Source organism: Anomalospiza imberbis, unplaced genomic scaffold (assembly GCF_031753505.1).
Source record: "Anomalospiza imberbis isolate Cuckoo-Finch-1a 21T00152 unplaced genomic scaffold, ASM3175350v1 scaffold_78, whole genome shotgun sequence".
Taxonomy (NCBI): domain Eukaryota; kingdom Metazoa; phylum Chordata; class Aves; order Passeriformes; family Viduidae; genus Anomalospiza; species Anomalospiza imberbis.
This window is the reverse complement of record NW_027100397.1, coordinates 322,256-340,561: the sequence shown is the minus strand read 5'-3', so window position 1 is coordinate 340,561 and position 18,306 is coordinate 322,256. Positions and strand designations below refer to the sequence as shown.

Sequence of the window (18,306 nt, the reverse complement as noted above, 5' to 3'; positions counted from 1 at the left end):
CTGCCCTTCACCCGATCCCTTCCCAGCACACCAACACCATCCATCCCCTGTTGTCCAAATCCCTTCTCCACTTCCTTTATTGCCCCCCTGGGTGTCCATGTCCTTAATTACCTCTGGAGGAATGTGCAAACTACCTCAACATTCTCCCAAGGGACCCTTCAGAGACATTTTGGGATCATCATCCCTTTGGCCAGGACCCCTCCCTGGCTTTCCCTTTTCTCCCCTCCCTGGGTTCCCTGCCATGTTCACTCCCCGAAGATCCCAGTGCACTCACTGCTGAGATTTTCAGTGCTCTCTCCCTGCTGACTCTTCACAGACCCCCCTGATGTGTCCCTCGTCTGTCTCCTGGTCACTCCCGGGTCCCCAGTCGATCCCCGGTGCTGCCGCCAGCCAAGGGAGCCGATCACCCAAAGTGGGTGAGGCACCTTCAGCTGCACTCCCTGCCCGCCTTCACGGGTGGAAGGAATTCCGGATGAGCCCCAGGGTGTGTGGGAAAATTGACATTAGCAGAGGTTTCTGTCCACAAAGCAGACAGAGGAGTCCTGTAAAAGTAATTTCATTCCTAGAAATGGGAGAGGCCGTGGGACATTCCCCATGGGATCTCTGCAGTTGTTGGAGGACACAGCCTCCTTTTCATCCCAATTCTCCTGGCCACATCTCCCTCTCCCTTTCCCCATTGGCTGAAGTACTTGAGAGGTGCAGACTTCCCAATCCAACTGCTACATACCCCCTTCATATGCACCCCACTATTGTATAGCAGACGATATTCATGGCTCTGTCAAGTCTTTGTTGTTCTTCGGGAAGTTCATGAATTGAGCAGGACCTTGGCTGAGCAGCAGTCTGTGTCATCAGTTGATAACATTTCCTGAAACCGATGGCTTCTCTTGACTCTTCCTTATGCACAGGTGCCTGGCCGTATCTCGGAGCAGATTCACAGCATCTGTTTGTAAAGACACTTTCCTCCTGTTCCTTTCATGGGGGTCCCCCGTTTTCGTGACATCCCCCCTGGAGCAGGGTGTCCCCTCTTTGCTGCAGCCCCAGCCCTCAGGCAGAGCTCAGCCAATCAGAGCGCAGGGCGCTGATGACTCACCAGTTGCCAGGCAGACTCGCAGCTCCCAGCGTTCCCCACCTGGACCCCACCTGCGCCCCCCCGTCGGCCCCATCGCCCCCGCGAGGGGAATTTGGGGAGGTGGGAGTGGGGCAGCGCCAAGGCCGGGCCCCCCCGCGCTGTCCTGGCGGGAGCGGCTGCAGTGGGGACCGAGTGCGGGCGGAAGCGGCCGAGAGCCCAGCGCTGCCCCAGCCCGACCTGCCCCAGCTCCATCCCTGCCCCTGCGCTGGGATGCTGTGGGTCTGGGGGGAAGAGGGAGCCGGCAGTGGGTGCTGGGCCTGGGGGCAGGAGGAGAAGGGAAGGAGAAGCAGGGTTGAGGAACAAAATGGTCAAAGGATGGACGTGGCAGGAGAAGGTGGGATATTGCAGGAGAAGGACGAATAGCAGGAGGAAGAGGAATGTGAGGAAGAGCAGAGTCACAGGAGGAGGAGGAGCAGAAACAGGAAGCAGCACAAGGTTCCACCCCTCCCTGTATCTGCAGCCTTCCCCCAGCCCCAGGAGCGCTGCTCCCCCCACATGCAGCAGGTGACTGTGGAGGGGGATCCAGGATTTTCACGGGGTTAATCTTGGTGTTTCTGAGCTTGCTTTGGCTAAATGTTGGTGCTTTGGTTTTATGTGGCAGCTGAATCTTTATCTTTTGGAGGAAATTATGGTTTTTGCTGAATTGTGAGGTTTGGGGTGTTTTTTATCTGTCTCTTGAAGTTTGCAGGATTTCTGGGGTGAATCTTGGTGCTTTGGAGGTTCTTACAGACACAAGATTCCCATTGAATTCCTGCGATGAAGTGGGGCAAGGAGGAACCTCCAGTCCAAGGTGCTCTCCTTTTGTTTTTTCCCCAAACCAGGATTTTTCATTCCAGGTTGTGGCTGGATGGAGGAGGAGGAAAAGCCCCGGAGATCCTGCAGGAGGAGGGGCTGCAAAACCAGCCCAGGGAGCTGTGGGGAGGAAAGAGCCCCCCTGAGCCAGGAAGGCGGCCAGAGATCCAGCCAGAGCACGGAGCTTCTGGAGAAGGCTCATGGCAGGGAGAAACCTCACACCTGCTTGGAATGTGGGCCGGGTTTCAGCTTCCGCTCCAAGCTGATTGGGCACCAGGTGATCCACACTGGGGAATGGCCCTATGAGTGTGGGGAGTGTGGGAAGGGATTCAGCTGGAGCTCCACCCTGATCGAGCACGTGAGGATCCACACTGGGGAACGACCCTACGAGTGTGTGGAGTGTGGAAAGGGTTTCAGGAACAGCTCTGGCCTGACCCGGCACCAGGTGATCCACACTGGGGAGAGGCCCTACGAGTGTTCCCAGTGTGGGAAGAGGTTTCAGACCAGCTCCACTCTCCTCACACATGAGCGGATTCACACAGAGGAGAGGCCCTTCCGCTGCCCTGACTGCGGGAAGGGCTTCAGGCGAAACTCCCACCTCATCAGGCACCGGCGCATCCACACCGGGGAGAGGCCCTACGAGTGTGCGGAGTGTGGGAAGAGCTTCACGCACAGCTCCCACGTGATCCGCCACCAGGTGATGCACACTGGGGAACGGCCCTACAAGTGTGGGGAGTGTGGGAAGGGTTGCAGAGACAGCTCTGACCTGATCCAGCACCAGGTGATCCACACTGGGGAACGGCCCTACACCTGCTTGGAATGTGGGAAGAGCTTTGGGTGGAGATCTGCCCTGAGAAGACACCAGCGCATCCACACTGGGGAGAGGCCCTATGAGTGTCCCCAGTGTGGGAAGAGGTTTCACACCAGCTCCGATCTCCTCAGACATGAGCGGATTCACACAGAGGAGAGGCCCTTCCGCTGCCCCGACTGCAGGAACGGCTTCAAGCAAAACTCCCACCTCACCGTGCACTGGCGCATCCACACCGGGGAGAGGCCCTATGAGTGTGGGGAGTGTGGGAAGCGCTTCTCACAGAGCTCAACCTTGACCAAACACCAACGGAGGCACCACTCACGCTGTGAGTGCCCCGAGTGAGGGCAGAGCTTCATGCTCTTCTCCAGCTCCATCCCCCATGGGAGGATCCAGGCTGGATGATCCCCAGTGACCCCCGTTGGGCAGAGCCCTGGTGCCCCCAAATGGGGAATAAAACAGAGAGGAAAACAATGGAGCTGATAAAGGGGCCGATATCTGAGGCCTGACTGAGCAGAAACTGTGGGAGACACAGACACAGTTTAAGTCTCCCTGGGCAAGAAGTGACCAAGCAACCTGTTGTGAGACTTTGTGATAAGATAATGTTCCCAGGTGCCGTGATGTCATGAAGAATGTGTAACCAATGGGAAATTGTTAGCAAACATCGAGCCCTATCTGAGCACCACACAAGTAAAACCCTGTATAAACCCCTGGTACCCTCAATGAAATTGGCTTCTGGTCTAAACTCGGCTGTCCCCGTCTCTCCATCGTGGATAAGCCCTGTTGTGGGTGATCCCCGTTGGGTGGGGGGAAGGTGTTGGAGGGATTTCTTTCCCTTCTCCTTGTGCTGCTGTGTTTGGTTGGTAATAAATTCCCTCCGTGTGCCCAGGCTGAGTACCCCCAAGTCCCTCCCCACTGCCCCCCATAAACTGGACTGGGTTTAACTGGGAAGCTTTACTGGGAAGACTGGGAGCAGGCGGGCAGGGGCAGAGTGACAGCAGGGTTGGGGAGGACACACGACCCCCCCAAAAATCAGCGTGGGGATGAAGCGGGGGGTCCCGGCCGGGCCCGAGACCACGGGGAGGGTCTGCAGCCAGTGGCGGCTCAGAAGCTCTGTGGGCAGAGAAAAGGGGGTGACACCGGGCTGGGGGCCCCGGGGAAGGAGCACACACGCTCCTAGAAGCTGAGCCCCAGCGCCAGGAAGACGAAGCCCAACTTGGAGCCCCCGATCCCTGCCAGCATCTTGCTGTGGGCGGCATCCAGTGGCATCTCTGGGGGGTCTGCAGGGGTAAGGACCTCCCAAAACCTCTCAGAGACACCCCAAACCCTCTCCCAGTCCCTTCCCAGCCTCACCAGGACTCACCCTGAACCCTCCTAGTCTCTTCCCAGCACAACCAACCTCATCCCAACCTCTGCTTTTCCATCCCCAATCTCCTTCCAGCTCCTCTAGACTCACTCCAATCCTTCCCAGTCACACCCAGCACCTCCAAACTCCCTCCCAGTGTCCAGCAGGACCGCCAGAACCCCATCCCACCCTCCCCAGCATCCTTGAAATCACTTCTCAGCCCTTCCACACCTCCAAGCCCCTCTCCCAGCTGAAACCAGGCTGTCTCCAACTCCCTCCCAGTTGCTCCCAGCACATCCCAGTGGCTCTGGCAGCGCCCCCAATTCCTCCCCTGTACCCCAGTGCCGGCTCAGGGGGTGCTCCAGGCTGATGTGCTCCACCTGCCAGCTGCAGGTGAGCCCGTGCCAGGGGGATGTTTCCAGTAACACCAGGAGCAGGTAGGTCCAGTCCTTGTTGGGGACCATGTCGGTGGCCACCACAGAGAGCTCCTGCTGGCCCTGGAACCACCTCAGCTGGGTGTGGGCAGGGTAGAAATCCATCACGGAGCAGCCCCGGCTGGGAGCTCGAGGGCACCAGCGAGATGGATACGCTGGGGGACATTGGGAGAGAGCGGGAACAGACTGGGATCAGCTGGGGGGAACTGGGAGAGAGAGGGGAGGGGTGGGGTGGCCTTGGGAGGGACTGGGAATGGACTGGGAAGGACTGCGGAGGCACTCGGAGAGATGGGAGGGGATGGGGGGCACTGGGAGGGAGGATGGAGGTCTAGGAGTGAACTGGGAATGGACTGGGAGGGACTGGGGCGGCACTGGGAGGAACTGGGAACGAAGCGCGCGGCACTGGGAGGCCGAGTCCAGTGCGGGGCACTCGGCGCTGCGGGTCTGCCTGGCAACTGATGAGTCATCAGAGACACGCGCTCTGATTGGCTGAGAGGCGGCAGCACCACGCTAGGCTGAGATGGACAGCCGGGAGGCACTGGGAGAGACTGGGATGGACTGGGAGAGCCACGGGGGTCAGTGGCAGGGACACAAGGTCTCGGGGATGGGCACAAGGAGGGCTGAGGGCTCTGGGCCGATTCCAGGGAGGTTTTGAGGGGCTCCAGGGTCATTGCCAGGGCAGGGCCCGAGGGGACACGCTCTGCCCCGCGCTCACCTCGGCGCTCCGTGAGGAACGGGCTGAGATACTCGTGGTTGTACCGGCACAGCCAGTCCGCCGCAGCCCTTTTTTGCTGCATAACGTCTGGGTCGCTGTTCCACTACCTGGCTGCTGTCTCCCCATAGGGGGTGAACCCCAAAAAGTGCCCCACGTCGCAGTCGAACATCGCGTACTGCTCCCGATTGTAGATGAACCTGCTCAGGTACCTCACCTTCTCCGTGCCGTTCATGAAGTGAAACTCGGACTTTCCCACGTACTGGAACACCCCTGTGTGTGCAGGACACAGGTCCGGGGGTGCCCCCCCAGCACGCCCAGAGCTCCGGGATCCACCCTGGATCCCCACTCCACACCGCCCGTGGCCCAGGGCACCCATGGATCCCTCCTGCCCGAGCTGCCACTTCCTCTTTTCCACACTTCCCCCATTTGCCCTTCCACATCCTCTCCCCTTCCACCTCCAACCTCTTCCCCACTCACTTTTAGGATCCCATTCTCCTCTTTCCCACCCTTTCCCACCCTTTTCTAACAATCCCCAGCCCCCCCTCCCGCTCAGTTTTGGGGTCCTAACCTCCCCTTTTCCCCACTTTCCCACCCTCTCCCAACCCTTCCTCACCTGCCCCCAATCCTCAGCCCCTCCCGCTCTTCCTTTCGGGGTCCCCTCCTCCTCCTCCCCCTGCAATTTCGGGCTCCCACCGCCCCCTTTTCCCCATTCTCCCCCCTGTCCCACCGCCTCCAGCCCCCCCCGCTCTCCCGAGAGCTCCGCGCCCGCAGCCGGGGGGGCTCCCAGCACCACCAGTGCCACCAGTACGGCCCCAGCTGCCGCCACTCGCCCCATGGCCAGCGCCGCCCAGGGAGCACCAGCCCCAGAGCGGCCGCGCTGCGCTGGCAGCACCAGTCCGGAGCAGCGCGGGCTCAGCAGCGCCGCGCGCTCTCATTGGCTCCGAGCACTTTTGGGCACCGATTGCCGAGGCTCTGCCACACAACCGATGACTCCTCAATTCCTCGCGCTCTCATTGGCTGCAGCGCGTTTTGGCTGCGTTTGGATTGGCTGAGCGGTTCCGGGACGCTGCAGCCCCGGCTGGGGCTTTTCCAGGCACGGGGAGCCTTGGGGCGCTGCGCAGCTGGGAGCTCAGCTGTGCCCAGAAATGTGTGCCCGGCTGCGCGGGGTCTCAGGGGTGCCCGTGGCGAGGGGTGACGCTGGCCCCATGCCAGGCACCCCCCAGAGCCGCTCTGTCCCTGCCCCCCGCAGCCGCACAGGGACAGCAAATGGATCCGAGGGTTCCTGCCTGGGGACAAGGAGCGGGAGAGATCCCTCAGCAAATCCGGCACGGGCACAACAGACCCGGCCCGGGCACAGGGAGGGAATTTATTACCAACCAAATCACACCAGGACAAGGAGAGGGGAAAGAAATCTCTCCAACACCTTCCCCCCACCCAACCGGGATCACCCAGAGCAGGGTCACCGGGGCTCTGCCCAGCGGGGCTCACTGGGGATCATCCAACGTGGATCCTCCCATGGGGGATGGAGCTGGAGCAGCGCACGAAGCTCTTCCTGCACTCGGGGCACTCACAGGGCCTCTCCCTGGTGTGGAAGTGCTGGTGAGTGACAATCCCTGAATTCCACCTGAAGCTCTTCTGACATTCCAAGCACTCATAGGGGCATTCCCCAGTGTGGATCCTGTGGTGCTCGGTGAGGTCAGAGGTCCCACTGAAGCTCTCCCCACACTCCCCATACTCACAGGGCCTCTCCCCAGTGTGGGTGTTCTGGTGTTCCATCAGGGTGGAGCTGCAGCTGAAACCCTGCCCACATTCCAAGCACTTGTGTGGCTTCTCCCTGCCATGAGCCTTCTCCACCAGCTCCGAGCTCCGGCTGGATCTCCGGCCACCTTCCTGGCTCAGGGCGGGGAGCTCTTTCCTCCCTGCAGCTCCCTGGGCTGGATTTGCAGCCCCTCCTCCAGCAGGATCTTCGGGGCTTTTCCTCCTTCTCCATCCAGCCATGCCCTGGGAATGACAAATCCTGCTTTGGGGAAAACCAAGGTGGGAGCACCTTGGAGTAGAGGCTCCTCACTGCCCAAGTCCACCCCTAGAACTCAGCAGGAGTCTTGTGTCCATGGAAATCTCCACTATATCAAGGTTCAGCCCAAAACAACTCTCCCAGGAGTTCCCGATCTCTGATCTCTCCACTTTTGGCGTTTCAGAGGTTTCCTTTCCCTGGGGTGATGGGGGTCCAATGGCTCCAGGGGTTCCCCCTTCTCCGACATCCTGATTAGGTATGATCCAAGAGCTTCTGCGGGTCCATGGGGTCCCTTCTCCCCTGATGATTTACTTTGAGGTCCCAGGGGTCCCTCCTCTCAAGGCTCCCCCCCTTTCCAGCCAGCTGGGGTTCCCCCAGCTCCAGGATCGCCCCTCTGTTCTCTCCCCACTCCGGGGGTCCCAGGAGTTCCTCTCCTCTGCTTCCCCGGGGGTCCCCAGGACCAATGTCCTCCCCCTGGTGACCCTGGGCAATGGCCACGTGGACTCCCAAAGATCCCCCCAAGGGGCTCAGCTTTGGGGTCCTGCAAGATCCAAACCTACACACACACACACACACACACACACACAGAGAGAGAGAAATAAAACTCCCAGGGTTTATTTGGGCCTCCCAGACTATATTTGGGGCTCAATTCCACAATCTGCAAGCTCCAAACACACCCCAATAAAAAAACGCTCTCAGGGACCCCCCGATAGATTTGGGACAAACTCCCCCTCCCCTCCCACATGCAGGATGAGGCGGGGGCGATGGTCCCAGGGCCAAGGGTACTGCGGCCACAGGGGGCACTGGAACCTCCTGTTTCTCCTCCTTTTCCTGCTCCTGCTCCTCCTCTTCTTGCTCCTCCTCTTCCTGCTCCTCCTTTTCCCCTCTCCCTCCTTCTCCTCGTTCCTCATCCCACCTCCTGCCCAGTTCCTGCCTTCTCTATATTTAGAGTGGAGAACCTTGCTTGTTTTTAGAACGAGAACAAAGATCCTAGATGGAACACGGCTTGCTGGTTTTAGCCAGAAGTGTCAGTGACTAAAGGTCATGTTTGATCTGCTTTGGTGCCGTCCTTGTTCCTCCTCAGTGTTCAGGCTGGGCTATGGGGTGTCCTTGTTTGCTGCATTTTCAGAGTTCCTCCTGAATCCTTTGGGCAACAGGCTGTGCCCTGGGAGGGCTCTTTGTGCTCCTTTGTGACACAGGAGAACCTTCCAGGCGGTTTCTGCGTGAGCTGCTGCTGTGATGTCACAGGAGCACTGCCACGTCCCCGAGGTGTTCCCGTTGCTGTGGCACACGGAGGCCTCAGTGTCCAGAGTGGCTCTGGGCACTGCTCGTTGCCGGAGGATACTCCTGCCCGAGGCATTCTCAGCAGCCAGCCCAGCCCTGACGGGTGTCCTTCTGTGCTTGCAGGGCTACAGTCTGCAGACGTGTGCAGCGCAGCCAAAATGATCCAGCACGTGGCTGCTGCAGTTTGCACGCTGTACTCTGTGGCGTATGCGGGGTATTTTTTAACCCACTTGGCACGTAAGTCAAGGTTTTCCCTCGATGCTGTGGCTCTGGGCTTGCTGTGTGCTTGCTGTTCTTCCTCTGGGCCTGAGCTGACTTTGTAACCAAATTGCCATGAAGACACCATTGCTTTGGGAGAGCTCCTGGCAGCAGCTGCAGCTGGAAAAGGGGGTGTCTGCAGCCAGCGGGGCGTGCTCAGCATTTGCAATGAGCTCTGGGGGGTTCTGTTCCCTCAAGCGGGGAGTCTGTGGCAGCAGAGCCTGGAACTGCCTGTCCAGCCAAGAGCTGACCCAGCCCAGTATTTTGTGCTGTTCTCTTGCTGTGTGAAGGGACTGTGGCTCCTGGAGGGACGCTGTGAAAGCAAAATGCTCTCTCAGGGTTGCCTTGCTCTGGGGCATTTCCCACCACAGGCAGGTTTTTTCCTGACAGCATCTGGTTCACATTCCCTCTCCCGTTGCAGGGCACCTCATGAGTGGATCCCGAGCAGCTCCTCCTTCAGTGAGTGGGAAAGGAACCTTTGGTGTTTGGAATTGTGCAGCAAGTTGTGAGCTCGGCATTTGGCAGCCGAGTGCCAGCCTGGGAGGCTGAAGGAAAGTTCCTGCCAGTGTCCTTGCAGCAGCAAAGGGATCCCTGGGAGTTTTCTCCTTTTCTTTCTGTCCACAGGGCACAAAAGCAGCACCAGAACCTCCTATGGCTCCCTCTGCTTCCAAAGAGGAGGCCAAAGAGGAGGAAGGCAGCAGTGAGCTTCCCGCTGTTCCGGGGGATGATGGTGAACGTCCGTCAGTGCCGGGAGATGACTTTGAACTTCCCGCTGCTCTGGGAGACGAGGGCGAACATCCCGCGCTGTGGGAACACAGTGGCGAGGCTCCTGCGGTGTGGGACAAGGACAGTGGACATCTCCTGGCGTGGGACGAGGACAGAGGACATCTTGTGGCTTGGGAAGAGGAGGGTGAACTTCTCCCAGCATGGGAAGTGGACAGTGAACGTCCCCTGGCTTGGGAAGATGATGGCAAACCTGAAGTGTTTTGGGAAGAGGATGGAGAAGCTCCCTGTGCTTGGGAAGAGGACACTGAACCTCCCTCGGCTGTGGGATCCTGGGCTGAACATTCTGACAGCAGCACAGCCCTGCAGCCAGAGGGGAGAGGGGAGTGGTGCCTGATGCAGCTGAGTACGTCTGCTCTGTTCCTGTGTGCCAGAGCAGGGTGCTGTGTGTGTGTCTCGGCATCAGCTGCACCCAGTGCTGCTCTGCAGCTGAATGTGCCAGGGTCATTTCTTGTCCTTCCCCAGCTGAGACCAAGGGGCTGACGGCCCCAGGGAGGGGGGCTGCATTCTGGCTCTGCTGCAAGGTGGGGTCTCACTCTGGGAGGGAGCGTCTTCCACGTGGTTTCTTTCAGGGAACACCGTGAGCCTGGCGGAGCCTGCCGAGAAATACCTGGAAGTGGAGCAGATTGGCCAAGGGTAAGTGCACGGCAGTTACTTCTGCACAAGCAGGCCCAGGTGTTGTGCTGGTGCAGGATCAAGTGAGAAGTCAGGAGAGCTCCAAACACCTCCAGACACTGGGGCGCCATCCTGCTGTCCCTCAGTCCTGATCAGAATTGATACCTGTGCTCAGAAGGCACCGTCAAAGGCCCCTGAGGCTGGCAGTGTCCTGCCTGCAGCAAGGAGCAGGACCTGGAAGATCTTCTGCCCCTGGAATTGGATTGCCTAAAAGAGCCACTCACCATCTGGTGACTGTCAGAAAACAGTTCCCAAGGAGATTTCTTTCAAATATTTTGCTTCAAAAAATATCCTCCGGTCAGGATTAACAACCTAATGGTTTAGAAACAGAAACCAGAGCTGAAGTAATAAGTGCTCTATTCTAGCACAGGTAGTAGAGCCCATACATTCAGTAACAGACACAGAGCTGATGCACTCTGGGGGAAAATGCATCACCTGCCTGATGGCAGGGCCCTTGTGGATCCTGCAGGTCTTAGGCAGGAAATGGAAAAGGATGGAATGCATTCTTTTCCAGTTCTTTAGACACCCGTTACTCACTTCAGGTTTTGAACTAAAGCAGTGCAGCGTGGACATTTGGGATTTGCTCCAGCCCAATTCCTTGGTGTTGGGTCCCAGTTTTCTCTGGCACACCTTGCATGGCAGAGGGCTGGTGGCTGCTGCGCTGTTGTTGGAAGGGTCGATGCCCCCAGGTGTTTGTGAACGCTGCAGGCAGCAGAGATCTCCTGTCTGGGCTGGCTTTCACTGCCAGGGCCTAAAGCGCTGCTTCTTTCTTCTCTGCTGTTTTGTCTCCAGAGCTTTCGGAACCGTTTCGAAAGGACTCGACAGGGCCACTGGAGGAGAGGTCAGTGTCAACACGCCCAGCACGTCTGGCAGCTCTCCAGGGCTCTCCCCTCGGCTGGGAGCTGTGGCTGCAGCTTTGGGGGCCAGCAGAGCTTTCCTGCACAGGCTGCTCCTCTGCAGGCAGAGCCGTGTCAGCCTGCAGAGCACAGCTGGGACAGACTTGGTCCTTCTGAAGTGCCCAAAGGAATGCAAGCAGGGCAATGGATGTGTGTCTTTGCTTTGTTGTGCAACCCCAACCAGAGCAGTTGCATCTGAAATCATGACCCAATCCCATAGAACTGCTAAAGGGTTCCCGGCTGTTTTGCTCTGTTTGCACAGAACCAGAATTACCTCCTGCTTGCAAAGTGTGTTTGAACAATAATGAGAGTGTTGAGGCCATTTGAGAAGACTGTAGCTGCAGAGAATGTGGTTAGAGCTTGGAGGCTGACAGCTGAGGGGCCATTTCTGCAGGGCTTGCAAGGCCAAATGTCTCTGGCCATGTGTCCTGTAAGCAGCCCCCAGCGAGCAGAGCAATGGGCTGTGGGAATGGCACTTGCTGAGCTCTGGTGTCCCATCCCAAGGCAGTTTGGCACAGCCCGGCTCCGTCGCGCCAAAAAGACTCGCTCCGTGTTTGCTGCGGCCTCCTACCACAGACTCCTCCAGTTAAAGGTCTGCAATGTCCCTTCAGGTGGCCATAAAGAAAATGAGTCGGAGAGGGCAGAACAGGGAACGAGCTGTGAATGAGCTCCTGCTCCTGAAGGACAAGAAGAACCCCAACATTGTCAGCTCCTTGGACAGGTGAGTGCTTCAGGCCTTATCCCGTGCCCGGGCCCTGCCTTAACCTTTCCTGGCATCCTTAGTCTGTAGCCTGATTTGAAAATGCCTGACCCAGCCGTTTCTTCCCAAAACAACAGCCTGGCAGTTCGCTTCCTCCGTGTGCTTTTGTTGCTTTGGTTTGGTTTTTCCTTCAAGTTGACCCTGTTTTCTGTGTCTTACAACAAGTGCTGGTAAACCACAGCAGAAATTATTTCCCTTGGCTTCTTCTTCCCAGCCCTTTCCCATTGCTGCAGATGCCAGGAAGACCAGGTTCTTGTTCCCAGAAATGCCTCGTTTGCCCATTTGTCACTGGCCCAGCCTGTTTCTGAAGGGACTTTCTGAAAGGTTTTCTGACCCCTTTTGTCCCAAGTGCTGCCCGGCCTCCTCCCCTGGATAACCCTGGGAGCTGTGTTGCCGTGTTCTGCAGGGAAGGGTGGAACTGATGAGTTCAGAAGCTGAACCAGCTGGGGGCCAGTGTTGTGGGTCCACATTGATCTGGGCCTTTGCTAAACTGCATTTTTCACCTGCTTGCCATCTCAGGCCTCTCCTTTCTCACAGGGGTCTCCTCCTTTAGGCTGTGCAGATCCCAAGGGCTGTGCAGCCTGGCAGGAATGTCTCTCCATCGGATTCTGTCCTCATTGACAAGTGACCTGGCAACAAAACTCCACTCCAGGCTCTTCCATGGGAGAATTGAGCACTGCACATTGGTCTCCATGCCACTGCTTTCCTCTTCCAGCTTCCTTGTTGATGGAGATCTCTGGCTGGTGATGGAATACATGGATGGAGGAACTTTGCAGGACGTTGTCAGACAGACACGCATGGCTGAAGGAGAGATGGCAGCTGTCAGTCGGGAGGTGAGGGATCCTGCCTGTGACTGCCATGCCTTGGACACGATGGTCCTTCCCAAGAGGGCGTGAGAGCAGGAGTGGCTCCATGCTCAGGGCTTTGTTTCTCTGTTGTTTTTATGAGCTGGATAAGAAAGAGCCCCTGCAGTGAACGGCCTGCCAGCAGCACTGCACTTCTCCTCTGTTCTTGCTCTCTTTCCTGCTGTTGTGGCACTCTGTCTGTTTTGGATTTGATGTGCTGTTCTCAGCTTTGCCCTGAACCGTTTGCCTGGAGCTTGTCTGCACTGCACTCCTGGCCTGTCACAGCAAAGTCGCTGCTGGCAGAATTCTAAACTGTCCTTTCTTGTGTGATATATTCCGGCCATTGGTTTTTACCCTTGTGTTTCTTGTTCTCTCTCAGTGTCTGCAGGGCCTGCATTTCCTCCATTCGAACCGGGTGATCCACAGAGATCTGAAGAGCTCCAACATCCTTCTGGGAATGGACGGCTCTGTCAAGCTGGGTGGGTGTTCCTGGCCAGGCACGGCGCTCCCGGGGTGCGGCTGTGGGGCTGCTTCCCAGTGACGGCCAGAGCCCCACAAGGGCTGCTGGGGGCACTGCCCGGCCCCTGCTGCCAGCTGAGAGCGGCTGCCCCTGCAGAGAGCTCAGGAGAGGAGCAGGCTGTCAGGGGTGCCTTTGCTCTGGGAATGGCCCTCCCAGAGGGGCAGGAGTTGGAATCTAAAGCTCCAAGGGAATCAGTAAAAGCAACTGCACGAAAGCTGCGGGTTTCTTTAAGGGTCCAGTTCAGTTCCATCTTTCCTTGGCTACAGCCCTGAGGACTTTTCCAGCTGACATCACTGCTGCATTCTCAGCTTGAGAGCGGGGAGTCTTTGTGCTTGGTTTCCTCATTCCAGCTGCCTTTGACAGTGTTTGTTTCTGTCCTCAGCTGATTTTGGCCTCAGCGCTCAGCTCAGCCCTGAGCAGGACCAGCGCAGCTCCATGGTGGGCACTGCTCACTGGATGGCCCCAGAAGTTGTCACCAGTTCTCCTTACGGCCCCAAGGTGGACATCTGGTCCTTCGGCATTGTGACCATCGAGATGGTAGAAGGAGAACCTCCTTACTTCAAGGAAACGAGGGCCATGGTAAGAGGCCAATTCTCCCGTGGTTGCAGAGGCCTGTGAGCACAGGGTGAGCCTGCACTGGGAGCAGCAGCTGGAGGTTTCTTCACGTGGGGAAGGGAATTCCCAGAGGACTGGAGTCTCAACACAGACACATATTCTGCAGTCTCCAGACACAATTTGCTTTGGGATTTACATTGTTGCAGTTCTTCTGGCTGTGAGGATGACCTGAAAATGTGAAGCAAGTGCACCAGCTCTTTACAATGGCTGTGGCAGCACCAGGGTTTGGGTTTTTTGGTTGGCATAGAAAAATGAGCTGTGAGCAGCATCTCTGCCAGGGAGGAAAGTGCCCCTGGAGCTGGGGCTGGGAAGCTGGGGTCGATGTGAGCACTTGTGGGTGGGAAGGAAGCTGGCAGAGCGCTGAGTTTGCTTTTCCTGCAGGCTCGCGCTCTGATCCGGCAGAACGGGACCCCGCAGCTGCAGGAGCCCAGGCGCCTGTCGGCTCTGCTGCGGGACTTCCTCGAGTGCAGCCTGGAGCCGGACGAGGAGCGGCGCTGGTCTGCCCAGGAGCTGCTGCAGGTGAATGCCAAGCGGCTGCAGGGGAAGCAGCAGCGCCAGGGAGGGGTTTTCTTGTGGGGCCCCCTCCGATGGTCTCCGGTCTCGCTGCTTTCCACACGCAAAGCAAGCAGAATCCTCGCCTGGTTTGGCTTGGCAGGGACCTTTCGAGGTCATCTGCACCTGGGGCCCCACAGCGAGCAGGGCCATCTTCAAGCAGCTCAGGTGGCTCAGAGCCCTGCCTGACCTGAGCTTGGATGTTCCCAGGGAGGAGGCACCTCCCACATCTCTGGGCACCTTCTGTCAGTGCTTCCCCACTCTCCCGATAAAAAAATTCTTCCTTGGATCTCATCTGAGCCTGCTTCCCTCTCCTGAGTTTCAGACCATTTCCCTTTGTCCTGTTGCAACAGAGCCTGTGAGGAAGTTGACTCTGGAAAGTAACGGTTCATTTCTTTCTTTTTTCTCCTTTGGGCAGCACCCATTTTTATCATCAGCCAAGCCTCTCTCCAGCCTGACCCCTCTGATCATCGCAGCACAGCAACTGAGGCAGCAGTGGAGGAGATGAAGGACTGGAGGACAGCGTTTAGTTACAGTAGTTAGTTAGGACAACTAGTTAGTTTTGGTAGTTAGCAGTGCCAGTTAGTTATGGTAGTTAGCAGTGCTAGTTGGTAAGGTAGTTAGGACAGCCTGTTTGTTATGGTTCTTATGACAGCCTGTTTGGTATGGCAGTTTTTTGAATAAAAACTCTCTTAAACCTCAACTCCCTTGACGTGTCCCTTCCTTCTCCCTGTGTGACTCAGCTGCCCGGAGCAATGTGAGGGGAGAGCGGGCCCAGCCTTGCCCAGAGCTGAGCCCCAGCAGAGCCCTGGCAGAGCCCAGAGCAGCCTCGGCATCTGCAGAGTCAGCCTGGAAGGAGGCGCTTGGAGCCTTCTCGGCTGCACCCCACTCTTGGTTACAAACTGTGGGTGGTGGAAAATGCCACCGGCTCTTCAATAGGGCAGAAGGGGCCCGGGGAAGGCCCAAGTGCTCCATGCAAGGGAAAAACCTGCCCTGGGTTTGTTATAAAGAACTATGTAGTTGGTGGCTTTTGCTATTATGTCTTGACTTCTGCAACTTATTCCTAATCACAACATGAAAGATGAGCTGATTTTGATAGAGGACAGTTTGTAATCACTTTTAACTGCTTTTGCTGTCGTACAATTTGTCAGCTTTTTGTGGCCCGTGCCCTGGGCCCTGTGTCGCTCATATCCTCGGAACATCATTCATGGATGATATTTTAGTTTGTGGACCTTGTGAAAAATATACATTATAGTTTTGGCTTTTGCAAAGTATTGAAGTGGATGCTACGTGTTGTGCATTCGAATGTTAACTTTTGCAGAAGTAGCTGCAGTTGTGAAATAATAACTAATGCTTTTATTTTTGTAACTAACTGACAAGAATAACTCAGAGATATTTGTGAAACAGCTAATGTTGATTTAAAGTACTTGTGGAAGTAGCTAAAACCGTCTGCATGGCCAGATAACATTTAAGGAACGGGTGTGATGAGGACCCCTGCCGCTGACCCTTCGACTGTCAATAACTGTCGCCTGCTGATGTGGAAACCCAGGGCACTGGGAATATTTCTCTGTCTGCTCTGGGGTGTCCTGACCCCCAGGGCAGCACTGACTTTGACCCTCTTTCATGGAGAAAACTTCCAAAGCCTCAAGGTAAACTAGAAACCACAAAAGTGTGAAAGAGATTGTAGAGATTGTAGAGAGTAGTGTAGTATTTCACATGGGTGAGACATTTAGGTTTTAGGATTTTTAGTATGTTATAGATGGGTTCAAGATTGAGGATATAGGGTGTTGTCTTGAGTTCCCTTCTTCTTTGTTCTTCTTCCTCTTTCTTCTTGCCTTTAGGTGGTATCTTGTAATTGGGTAGAAAAATCCACATGAAAAATCTGGGTCTTTAGGGCTCAGTTATTGGGTTAGAAAGGAAAATAATTTAGGTGCTCCTACTTAATTGGGTAGCTTAGTTTTTGATTAGACTCAAAATGCCTTGTAACAAGAGATTGTTAGTCACTTTTGTGCTGTTTTTCCTGCTCGCAGAGACTGGTGCAGACAGTGTGCTGAAGTTTTGATAAGGTAACAATAAACAGAAGCTGAAGACCAAAAAAGTCCAATGCGTCTCTCCTTCCTGACACAGAATTGCTCCAGGAGGGTCTCCCCTGCCAGGGGAGCCCCCAGGGAGTTGCCCAGCTTGGGGCCTGCAGACTCACAGCTGAAACCAGGGATCAGGGGGCTGTTGTGAGGAAGTGACACAAAACCCTCAGAACAACAATCCACGATTCCTGCACGTACTCTAGAAAGGCAGTTGGGGGTCAAACCAACATCAAGAGTTCCTGGAACAAGTAAACGAGTTCAAATAAAGGTTTGAATACGTATAACCTTTATCAATATGTTTTTGAACAATAAAATGGAAAAAATAGATAAGAAGAGTTGCTATGGCTAACCAGTGTGCCTCTGGCCATTGCCAAACACCCACTGCTGTTATTGATTTGTCTCTAATTATGCCTTCTTAAAGTTTTAAAAATTCTAAAGCATGAGGCTCATTTCTCACCAAACCCAAGGTACTCACCCCTTGCTTTCTTGCAAGCCATTGCCAATCCTCAATTTCATCTGGGTGGAGGAGAATGACGCTGCAATGAAAACAAGGAAAAGGAAGATGCACTGCTGTGGAGGCCCAGGGGCCTACCATCAGAATCTCAGTCCCTCAGCTCTGGAGGACTGGTCCCAAATAAGAATAGATTTCAAGGTTATGGGGAGAAGCTTGCTTCTCCCATAGATCTTTGCAGGCACATGCTGATTTCTGTAAAGTTATGTTACCCCATTGGCCCGTTGGCCTAATTACCCCAGTTCAACCCCTGTCACCTATTTTGGTTAGTCCCTAGAATGTTCTCCTCTCTCTGTCCCTCCACTGGCCCAAGTTTAGTGCATTTCCCTGCCTCTGTTTCCCTATTAGCTGACACGACCCTTAACCCCTCCTTTGCACCATTTTCCCCCATATCCATTGGACCCTGACCCTCAGCTCCACCCTCAGTACCCCATATAAAAACCCCCTGTGCCCTCAGCTTGCAGCCTGTCTTTGTCCCTGGTCCCTGTTCAGCTCTGTGCTCTGTTCCTGTTCCAATAAACCCAGTTTGCTGGAGATCCTACAAAGACCCATCCTGCCTACTTTGTCAGCTTTATAAAGTTGCCATGAGCTTCGGGCTCATCAGTGCCGGACGCTCCAAGGGCCTTGGTAGCGCCAGGACGCTACAGACTGGGACAGCCAGGCAGGTGAGGAGGAAGTCACTGCCCCTTTGCCCCTCTCTCCTGCTCCATCTCCCAGCCCAGCATCGCCCCTGGCTGCAGGACAACCTCGCTGCTGACGCCGTCCTGCCAGGGATGGATTGTGGGGATCTCCTTCCCCTTCCCTCTGGCACGGACACAAATCCCAGCTTCTTCTCTGCCCTGCTTCCTCTCCTCATTCTCTCCTTCATCCATCTACATCTTTTCCCATTTCCTTCCTCCCTCGTTCCTTCTTCTCCCTTCCTCTCCTGCCTTTCCCTTTCCTTTTCTCCCTGTCCCTAACTCTCCTTGTCCTTCCTGCCCCAGGCACTGATCTGTGGACAGAGACCAGGGAGAACAAATCCCTGCCACAGAACCTCGTGGAAGAGGCCATTTGGAATTGCTCCACGGCACAGGAATGCAATGGGGAGGAAAAGCCCCAGAGGTCCCACATGAGGAGGGGCTGCAAACCCAGCCTGGGGAGCTGTGAGGAGGTAAAACTCCCCCTGTGGTGGGAAGGGTGTGGGGAATGTGAGAAGAGCTTCAGGCAGTGCTCAGCCTATTCCTGGTGCCTCCAAAGATGGCATTGCTGGATGCAGAGATCCATGGGGCTGCAGAGATGCCCCTGCA

General features: G+C 56.1%; 1 protein-coding gene and 1 pseudogene across 1 annotated transcript in view; one reads left to right on the top strand and one right to left on the bottom strand.

Annotated features, from left to right (window-relative positions):
* LOC137467742 (zinc finger protein 208-like) overlaps positions 1-18,306 on the top strand; it is a 181,526-nt pseudogene that overhangs the window by 28,426 nt on the left and 134,794 nt on the right.
* The window catches only part of LOC137467743 (zinc finger protein 850-like), a 192,088-nt gene that overhangs the window by 81,798 nt on the left and 91,984 nt on the right, over positions 1-18,306 (bottom strand). The gene's annotated exons all lie outside the window — the stretch shown is intronic.